The sequence below is a fragment of the Neopsephotus bourkii genome, unplaced genomic scaffold (genome assembly GCF_033783945.1).
Source record: "Neopsephotus bourkii isolate Nb327-2 ecotype Australia unplaced genomic scaffold, CSIRO-AGI_Nbou_v1 NB_1589, whole genome shotgun sequence".
Lineage (NCBI taxonomy): Eukaryota > Metazoa > Chordata > Aves > Psittaciformes > Psittacidae > Neopsephotus > Neopsephotus bourkii.
Window position 1 is genome coordinate 1,871,605 of NW_026902065.1, and position 10,744 is coordinate 1,882,348.

The following is a 10,744-nucleotide window of genomic DNA, read 5'->3' on the forward strand; positions in this document are numbered from 1 at the left end:
TGGGTAGACCAGCATAGCAATCACTCTCCCTAAGTCCACATTCCTCATTCTGTAATATGAGTGGCCAAGGGACATATATGCTGATCTGCACAGAAAGCTTCATGGTGGGAAGTCAGGCCTCTATTGCTCAATAACATCTTATTTAGCAGCAAGCTCTTCTGAGTTCAGGGCTTTTCCCAGGGTAAATCACTAATTAAAAACAACATGAATATAGGGAAATCTAGCCCATTGCTCCACTCAATTTTACAGTTTATTAACTTAGCTTTGTTTTGTAGTCAAATCTAAGGATTAATTCTTTTTGTTTGTCTGTTTTGGGCTTTTTTTCTTTGTTTAAAAATAGAGCATTTATTGAGAAATCATTGGCTGAACATAGCTTTTTGCTTTCTGTGAGAATCTGATAAGAAGACGAATGCCTGGACTGCTTTGAAATGGACAGATCAATATTACCATATGAAAGTGAGAAAATGATTTAGGATTAGAGGTGGCATGCTTGGTTCTGATCTTGCACAGGACATAAATCACGTATTATACCACTGGAGTCAATGCCAGTGCCCAGAGGTAAATCTATTAACACAATCCTGAATCAAACCAAATAATTTTCAGGGTTGTTGAAAGTGAGGAATGATGGCTAAGTGAGACAAAATAGCAAATGAAATAATGTATGGGTCTATTATAGACTGTTGAAAGAAAAAGTCCAGCTTCCACTTGCTTAAAATGGAGATGCTCTGAATTTCTGCTGTGGGGAGGGGAGAGAGTGATGGAACAGATTTGTTCATTTATTCCTGAAATGAGCTGACCTGCACCACCACATAAATGTGTGTAATACAACCAAAGCTCCATGGGTCAAAAAATACAAGTTCTGTTTCGACAGAAGTCATCCAATTCACACCAGTGGTAGGAAGAGCAGATTTCAAAGCATAGTTAGCCTAATGAAGTACTTTTGATGCAGCCTATCTTTCGCCTGAGGAGCTGGTAGCCAGCTTCTGTTGTCTTTAAATACCTCTCACCATAACAGCCTAAATTGTCCCTTCCAGGAGGAAAAGGTTGATGACCCCTCAACATTACCCAGGCCTGCAATTGCTATGAGCCATTGAACTTGTCCACTGTGGCATCAGTAACACGCTCCCTGATTTCCAAAGCGCTTGTCTAGTCCATCTTACTTAAGAGTATGACTTATTTCTTAGCTCCTTCATAGCAGATTTTTACCTAGCATCACTGACCTCCCTTGCTTTATTATCTTTTTACCCTCTATCATGCACCATGCGCTTCAGTGCCGCAGCATCTGGAAGGCTGCCTTGTAAAGACAATCTCCTTCCTTCTTTAGACAAGCAACAGCCGTGCCAGGATTTAACTGTTCGTTTAAGAGCAATCAAGTTTACATGTGTTGTGTTTTCTTTTATTTTACTAAAGGAAACACATGAGTGAGTGATTAAAGCAGACACTTGGGTCGCTGCAATTCATTGAGATTGCTGTTGTTTGCTTTGATGAGATTCCAGTCCGCAGCAAATTTCCTCCCCATGATTCGCCTGGTGTGGAATACACAATGCTCGCTCCTCTGGAATAAGACCTGGGGAGATCAGAGACAGCATGTTTATGCACTGATGTGTTTGATTATTTATTGCGGTATCATCTCAGTGGGATAGCACAGGTTAACAGAGGGGCTGCAGCTAATCCATGCCGGAGCTACTATCATGTTCTTTATTAGGCATTACAGCATGATCCTGATTGGAAAAACAATGCTGGTCTTAACCAAACTGATGGCCCCTCTGCACCCCACAAGCAGCCTGGGGTGATTTTTAACTGTATTTGATAGCCACAAATAGTCACCAGAGAAAAACTAGAAGGGTTTAACTGTGATAATATGTGGCTTCCCACTGTGCTTCTTTCCCTCAGCCAGGGTTTTTTCTCTGCTGTTACAGTTTCATAACTATGCAGAGCTTTTTGGGGGGAAGGAAGAGGGACCCAGGGAGAAAACCATGTGAAATAGAGCACACAGACCTCCTATTTGTGTCCCTGAACCTGCAGACTTGAGTGGTATCTCTTGCCTCTTCAAGCATTATTTCCCCATTATCTCAAGGCAACAACAGAAACTCACCTCCTGACAAGAGATCAAGCAGGAATGGTTGTGCTTGTGCTGCAACATTAAGGATGGACTCAAACAGTCTTAAATGCAGCAGGTTCGTGACTTGCGTGCCTTCTGCTTGTGCCATGGACTACTTATTCATCTGGTGCTCCAGCTGTGTCTACAGTACATCTGGAGGACCACCTCCAGGTCACCGTTGCATGTGGATTCTCACTGCTCACACACAGCCTGCGAGCACAACCCCATGCATAGCTAGAGGATGCCTCAGCTCAGACACACTCCCTGCCACACTGTGCAACACTGTGGGTTAATACTAAGCCACACAATGTTAGCACAGTGCCTGAAGGCACATGTGAGGTGGGCAAGAGACCAGAGCTAGACCAGCAGAGGAGCATAGCAGTCAGGCTGTGTATGGGAAGGGCTGAGCACAGATCCCTGATGGTGGGCTGGATGGCGTTGAACCCAGATCGACCCTTGTCTGGCCTGATGAGGCAGCAGTGTGAGCTCAGGGTCTGCTGTGGGGCCAAGTGTCCTCAGCTCTCCTCTCAGTGGCTCCCACCTGGTCCCAGCTGAACAGTCCAGATAATCAGTGTGGCCAGTGGCTTTCATAACCTGGTTTACAGGCTGTGAAAAAGGTGCTCAAAGCAGCACTACTCATGCCAAATGCATCCCCCCTGTGGACAATGTCCTCCACAGGGTTTGCAGCAGCTCCTGGTCTGTTCGTCAGTCCATAAGAAGAAGAAATAGAAATGCCCTGATGACACTCCCTCATCTCAATGTGTGCCAGGGACAATGTCTGATGTGCCTGACAGGCCAGAGGCAGAAACACAGCCCAGCAATAATGAGGCAACCCCAGTGTCCTGGGTTTAGCAGTGGCAGTCATTTTTTCTCTTTCTTGGTAGCTGGTGCAGTGCTGTGTTTTGACTTTCAGCTGGGAACAGAGCTGAAAAACACTGATGTTTTGGTTTGGCCAAGGACTTTGTGGGCCTCATGCTCTGCCAGGGAGGAGGGAAGCTGGGAGGAAGCAGAGACAGGACACCTGACCCAAACTGACCAAAGAGGTATTCCATACCACAGCACGTCATGCCCAGGAGGTAACTGGGAGTTAGCCGGAAGGGCTGGGTTGACTGCAGGGTTGGAGGAGGTATCGGTCGGTGCTTAATCGGACTGGGGGGCAAGTTATCGGTCGGCTGGTGATGGGGTGTTGTATTCTCTTCCCTTGTTATTTCATTTATCATTAGCAGTAGTGATTTGTGTTATACCTTTAGTTACTAAACTGTTCTTATCTCAACCCGGGGGAGTTGCATTTCTTTTTGATTCTCCTCTCCGTTCCCCCAGGAGTAGGGGGAGGGCAAGAAGGGGGGGGGAGTGGGTAACAAGCTGTCTGGCTGTGGGTTAAACCACGACACCCAGCCAGCCCTGAAGGCTGCAGGAACAGCTAACAGAGCAGCCCTGGCAGCCAGGTCTGGAAGAGAGGGACGCTATCCCAGTTACAGCACTGTGGCCCAATGTGGCTTAAAAACTGGCAGAAAGAGACCTCACAGTTTCTATTGCCTCCTGGGCAGCTGAACCCTGCCTAAAAGATGTCTAATGGCCTCTACCTGAGAGAAGCACACAGAGCAAAGCCACCATGATTCATGGTGACAGTCCCTTCTGTGCAGTCCTCTTATACCAGAATCAAGACCCAGCGTGGTCACAGACTAAAAGAAGCAAAGTGGGGGACAGAGGCAGCCCCTGCACAAAGGGGAGAGAGCTACCATGCAGTTGGCAGCTGTGGTGGCACCACAGGATCCATTTATACCTCCTGGGAGACCATGAATGAACCAAAATCACTTAAAGCTCCCTTTGCCAACTGGAAGGCAGTCCTTCAGAAAGGAGGAGGAGAAATCAGAATGCCTGAGAAATGAGAGGATAAAAGGGCCCATAGAAGCTGGTCTAGTGGATTACTAGCCAGCACCAGCTCTCCTTTGCTCCTCATGCTTTTCTCTAACTATTATCCTTTCAGGAGAGGTATGGGTGACTCTGAGTGTGACCCAGCCTGCATAACCTTTCTGCATAACCAGCCAGATCTGTCCAGGTTTGCTGTATTCCTTAGGGGTGCTACACTTTGCCTGATGGAGCAGCTCAGTGGTCACTTGCCCAGAGCAAGGTATTTTATGATTTATGCATATAGTCTGTTCCAAAAAGCCAGGACAGGAATTCACCTGAACTCACAGGGCTCTCCCTGACAGCCTCAGCCAGTTTCATCTCTGCTGTCACCTTTGCTGCCAGACTGGTCACCTGCTGAGAGGCACCCACTGTCCCTAGTGACTGCGCCGCCTCCTATAAAGCAATAGGAGCAACTCCAGGTGAGGTGTGAGAGGCTTGCATCTGGCTAACAGGTCACACAAAAGCCAACTCAGGTATTAATGGACACAAATCAAATATTAATGGCTAAAGGAACATCATTTAGAAACAAAAACAAAAAAAGAAACACCCACAAAAAGAAACCAAACCCTGCCAGGAATAACGAAAGCTTTGGCAGCACTAATCCACGGAAGAACAGGCATGCTAAAATGCTGAGTGTTTTATGGACTTCATTCCTAGATAGAGGGAGAGGAATTTTGATTCAACCTCTTGGGTAGTACTGCAAGCAACTTCACCCCTTTCCATACCAGGAACACTGCCACTGTGTCTTCACTGATGAAGAAACACAGCAGGAAACCTAACCAATGCTAAGGCACATGGGGATAGGCAAGCCCTGAATGGGGCTTGGTCTGCTCCTAGCAGCAGGGCAGCTGCATTAGCATTAGCTCCTTACTGACCTACTCACACTCTTTCCCTGCAGGTGACACTGGGATGCAGCTGGATCACTCTCAGTTTTAAACCAGACCCACTGGGCACTGTCCCCTGCTGCCTGCACCAGCCACAGCTGGAGGGCTCCAGGGACCAAAACTGACCACACTCACCACAGCTGTCTGCACACCCTGCAGAGCAGGGCTGAAGAAACCCATCCAGGGCTTGTCTGCCTGCTTGTCCTGCTTGTCACCTGTTTCCCACTGAAATCTCAGACCGTGTTTTGCATGAGCAAATGTTGGGGTCAGCTCCTCACCACTTTGTTGCTTCTACACCTATTTGATGACCCCATCATCCTCTTTGTCTTCCATACTGAAGCTTTTCCTATAGCAGCATCCTTGTCATACACAGAAATAGTCTTGCTGCCCTTCTACAAGCACCTGTGTCCTTCTTTCACCTTTGTGGCTAACATTGCCTATCTGATTTACTGCTGCACGTTTTTGCCCACTACAGAACATCTGCCAACACAGAGTCAAGGGTCACTAAAAGCACTGCCAAGTCACACCACCCCTCAGCATCCTTAAAATGCCTGCCTCTGCTGGGAGTGCTGGATATTCGAGGCATGGCAGAGCAGCTTACTGCCTATCCACATTGTGGTCTGGAGCCAGGTACTCCCTTCCTTGCATCCTGTGCTGAGCAGAACTTGGCCCCACTGGCCCTGTGGGATTGCTTTACTTGCAAGGAGCCTCCCAGTTTTGCTGCCCTGGTGAAACAAGCTTGCAGCCCATCCCCATATTTCAAACTCGGCACATCTCGGAGCAAATATCCTGCCCTGGCAACAGCAGTTTGGCCCCACCTGCTCTGTGCCAACAGAGCAATCCTTGTGTCCTGAGGGGAGCTTCAGATGAGCTTTACTCCTGGCAAACAAGGCAGGAGAGATAAGGGAGGACGCCATTCCCTTTGGAAAGTAAGTTTCACATAAACAGCCCCTGAGAGTCAAAAGTTCTTGTTATGACAGCACGTACCACAGAGGAGGCTGCGATCACACAGGGTGATCCCATGTTTCAGTAGCAGTCCTTACTTTCCTCTCATGCACCATCTCTGCTCCCTGTCTCACAGCTTCTTTGTCACCCCAGCCTGGGGAGCAGCAGGCAGGAGAGTGTCTGCAAACACACGCTGCTGCCACCACCTTGGGTGGGTGAGTGCCCTGCTCCATCAAACTGCAGGCATTCAGCATTCCAGGGCTGTCAGGACAGGCAGGGCAGTAGCCACAGGGCCAAGTCCTGTGGATGTGCATACTCCATGGGGAGTCCTGGAGGGAAGGGCAGTGGGCTGTCTGATACACAGCAATGTGAACAGGGAACCAAGAAGTCTGTATGCTGGGATGGATTTGTGCTCTCCTTGGTATTAGTCAGCAAACGTACTGATGGAACAGGGTCAGGAGTATCCTTTGGTGCCTGTGTTTAGTTTTGGTTCCTTCAGAAAGCAATGGGAGACCCAGGGATCAGACTGGTGTTTATATCTCAGGCACATGAGAAAAGGCAAGTATTGAAAAGACCCTCTCAAAGAACCAACCATCAAAGGGTTTGGGACCTGCTCCTCTTCTGAACTAATTTTCTCCCAGGACCTCAAATAAATGTACTGGATTCTTCAGTCGTCTTGGGTATAAGGAAGGGGGGGAAAAGAAACCATAAAACTGTCAATCATTCTCCCTCTCGGTTCTATCATTTAATTTATTTGGCTATTTTTTCCTATCTTTGTAATTACAATATTGTACAAAGTGCAAGATAACATTCAATTACTGTAAAATAAGATTTAATTATGTCATGATGAGATTCATTAGTTAATATTTGTATAGCACACTGAACATGTAAAGTGGTTAGCAAGTGCTAAGTATTAATCTTGCTGTTTCAGAAAACAAGGATATTTGCTTTGGTGGAGCAGAAAAAGCATACTAAGCACATGCATTTGGGGTGGATCTTCAGCTGGAATAAATTGGTGCTAGCTCCCTGACTGGGCCAACTTTTCATCTTTTGCAGGACCCTTGCCTTCCTCTTGGATCATAGTTATATCCACAAGGCCCTCAGTGATGAGGCTTTGATAAGGCCACTGTAGGAGCAAGACCTTTTTCCTACCATAATGGTCTGTTATATTATTTAGTACATCCAGTGCTGGGATACGTTAGCCTCTGTACCTTCCAGCTTCCAGGATCTCCATGGCTCCAAAGGCATCATGTGAATACATGGTCTCAGCCCCTAACTGATGCCTGCAGTAGCTGGGATTTCATTTTCTATATGGAGGTCTGGGGCTTCACAAACCAAGTTTGGGTTGCCGGACTCAGGGCTTATGTGCAAATAATAGCACATAAGTTTTGCAAATCTTTCACTAGCTCTCCTCACATTGTGTCATATTTGTCAAGACAGGGCATTTCTCAACAGAACAAAGGAAAGATGGGAGATCTGAGAGTTAACGGTCTTTCATTGTGCTCTGAAGCTGCAATGAATGCGTTGTAAGATCCACCAAGGACCATGTTATGAAAACGCAAAGGGCATGGGGAAAACATGTTTGGAAACGGGTATATTAATATGAAATAATGAGTGTCCTCTAATGCTCCTAATGTGTACACTGAAGGGACTAAGCTCAGGTTGCACTGCTTTGACTTACAGAAGCATGTAGAAGAAGGAGCACTAATCCAAAATGCTACATGGCTATGTCACTATCAGCTGGCAGCTGCGTCCCAACCCATAATTTCTCTGTTGTACGAAACAGCACAATCCATCTGCTCTGAGAAGCAGCCCAAAGGCTGCAATCTCCTAAAACTGGCTGTCGTGATCTCCTGGCTTAGCTACAGTGCCTGGGAGGCTGGGACATCACAGTGACAGGGCCAGCCAATCCCCCGAAAAGCTTTCTTGAAAGTGCTACCCAAAAGACAGCAACCCTTAAGGTAATGGAAGCAGTGGGGTTGTCCCCGCCTGCCACAGGGGAACCCAGTAAGTTCCTTCTTGTATGAGTCCTGTTAAGGTTTATATGACTGAGTCTAAACAGTTTGCCCCTGTTCTTCCTTACAGCTCCAAGAAGAGTGCTATTAAAAGGCATTCACTTATTTTCACCATCCCCACCTCTCAAGCGTGCAATGAGATGCTTTTGCCAGAAAGCCAGTGTTTAACTCTCAGCATCCCATCCTCCACCTTTGCTAGGTTGTACAGTGTTCATACCTGTGTACACTGAGATGTGCCACGTTCTCCGAATTAATCCTCCATCCTTTTGAGATTCGCCTATGCCCCCTTTAGGTATAAACTCGCTATGCTCAGGCAAACTAAAAAGGCAGCCAAGAGAAGCAGTGAGTATGGCGAGTGCCACGCAGCCACCGCAGAGCACAGAAACACAGCAGCCCTGTGAGCCCCGCTCTGTAAGGCAGCTAATGAGCGAGACTGCGCACCCAAGTATTTATTGTTGCAGGAGTGCTTTAATTAAGTGGGAACTGTTGTGAGAGTAAATACAGAAGTAAAGCAGCAGCTTCCCACGCAGGAACACCTCCCTCCACTGGTAAACCTGGCTGCAAAGAAACTCCCGCTGCTCCCCTCCTTCATGTTTTAAGAGAAGTGAGAAGCCTCAATCATGCTGCAGGAAGAAATCTTCATGGCACGCAGATTTAACAGCACTCTTCAGTGTCTTGAGGGAGGAGCAGCCAAGCTGCCCCATTGCCTATGAGTCCCTGTCTCTGATGCAACAAGCCCCCGTCACTCACTGTGCTCAGTCTCCCTGTTGTGATCATCTTCCTCCCACTGCTGCAGGCAGCATGGACCCCCAGGTCACCCCTTTCAGCTCAGCAGGGCTGGGGGCCCAGGGAGGCACCTCTGCAGCTCTTCTGATCGCAGTGCCAGCTCTTCTCTATCCAAAACTGTCTGATCATCAGGCAAAAGCTTGTTTTACCCAGAATTTTTAACTTGAAGCAAAACAGGGCATAAGGAGGTGCCAGGACAATATAGCAGGTCAAGAATGTCCCAGGCTGGTCCCTAAAGCCAAGGGGTTATGTTGCTTATTGCTATATTTTTAAGACACTTGAATGAATAGCCGTATTTGTCTTGTTGGGGTCAGCAGGAATTCTGCAGCTGACAGTGTTTCTGGAATCGGTTAGGTGTTTCCCACCTCAATTTCAGTTGTAATTTCTCTCTGTTTTTTAATCAACAGCAACTCAAAAAACAGTGCATCAGCAACATGACAGCGCACCTTCTCCAATGGTTCCTTCCTCGAACAAGCTGAGTCTGAGTCCGGGCTGCTAGCACAGATGTTCCTAAAGGGAAAGCAAGCCAGGAACCTGGGACTTTCTCCTCTCATACTTAGCCTGTCCTCTCCTGAGCTTGCTCAGCCAACACTTCCACCTAGTGGTCTGCTCCACTCATGTTGGGATGACGGACGTCCTTGAGTGAAACGGGATCAGAACTTTAGAGTAAAAACTGTATTCTTATAGTATCACCAGATTATTTCTCACTGGATTATGCTGGGCCACTCAGCTTTTCCCTCTGAAGTGCAAGGTTGATTATTATGCAGTGCTGTGCAGCTGCATATGACTAGCATGCACATTGTAAAAGTAATCAGTAGTAAATTACTTCTGAGACAACACTCCATTGCGTGTAAATTATTACTTTGGGTAGTCATTTGGAATAGATGAGTTTTGCAAAGTAAGTTTAAGCAATCCCAGTGGGGATTCTGCTCTCCTTAGGGGGACAAACTGGGCTGCCAAGCAGTCAGCACAGAGAAGTTGATGTACCCAGGTCTATCTGAGCACTGATTCTGCTCTGCTTCTGGCCCATGTGCTCTCTGGGATAAATTGCTTGAGCTTTTTGCCTCACTTTCCCTACTTGAACCATGCAGATGACATTTTGGAGGGAGTATGAAGCCTAACTACCATGTTACTGGTTTGGACACCAGCTCAGAATTCCCTTAACCTTTGTGCTTGATCTCGATGCCTCACCTGGATCTTGGCATTACAGGACTTGTAGAGGATAGCCAGGGAGAAGACTGATGTCAGATACTGTGTCCCTTGGGGCATACCCTGAGCAGGTCTGAGACCACAGCTAAGACACATTGATTTTTTACCTTTAGAGCTAAGGTTTTATTTTTATGACAGCATTGGAACATTGCCTTAGAGAGTGGTGACAGCCAGCACCACCTGAAAAATGACCAGAAAACTCCCACAATGCAGTTACATCTGTTTCCTAGACCCTCTCCTAGTCGCAACAATGCTCCCTACATTACTGCATGTATTTCAACACCAGTTAAATTCCCCCATATGACACCAATCCCCTGGACCACTAGCTCCTCCGCAGAGTAAGAAGCAAGGAAATTAAAGCCTCAAAGTAAAGCACACACCAGGGAAATACATCTTGCTCTGCATCACAGTTAGCAAGGAGGGAGTAGGGGTGACAATGGACACCCGAGGAATAATCAAGAACAGAAGTGAAGCTCCTGAAGTCTCTCTCCGATACCTTATTTGTTAGGCTATTCTTTCTCCTTGAAACATCTTGCTGTGGGAGAAAGCCTCCAGACAGCTACAAGACAAAGGCTTACTATTACTCTTTCTTTCAGGGCAGAACAGCTCTGCCTAATACATTTTTAAAGACTATATTCATCTAGGAAGACTATCAATAATTAAGAGAAGAAAACAATATTATTATGGAAATAAAGACACTTCTGGGTCTGTAAGAACATGGTATTTACTGATGACTCATTGGCATCCCTTCCAGCTCTAGGACAAACAGCATGGAGAGTAAGAGACACTTGTTCCCCAGAAGGAGCACCTTGCTCAGTCCAGGTTAATACATAGGGCTGATGCCCTGTAATTAAAGACAAGATGTGAAAGGATTTTCACAGTTTTCTAGTTTT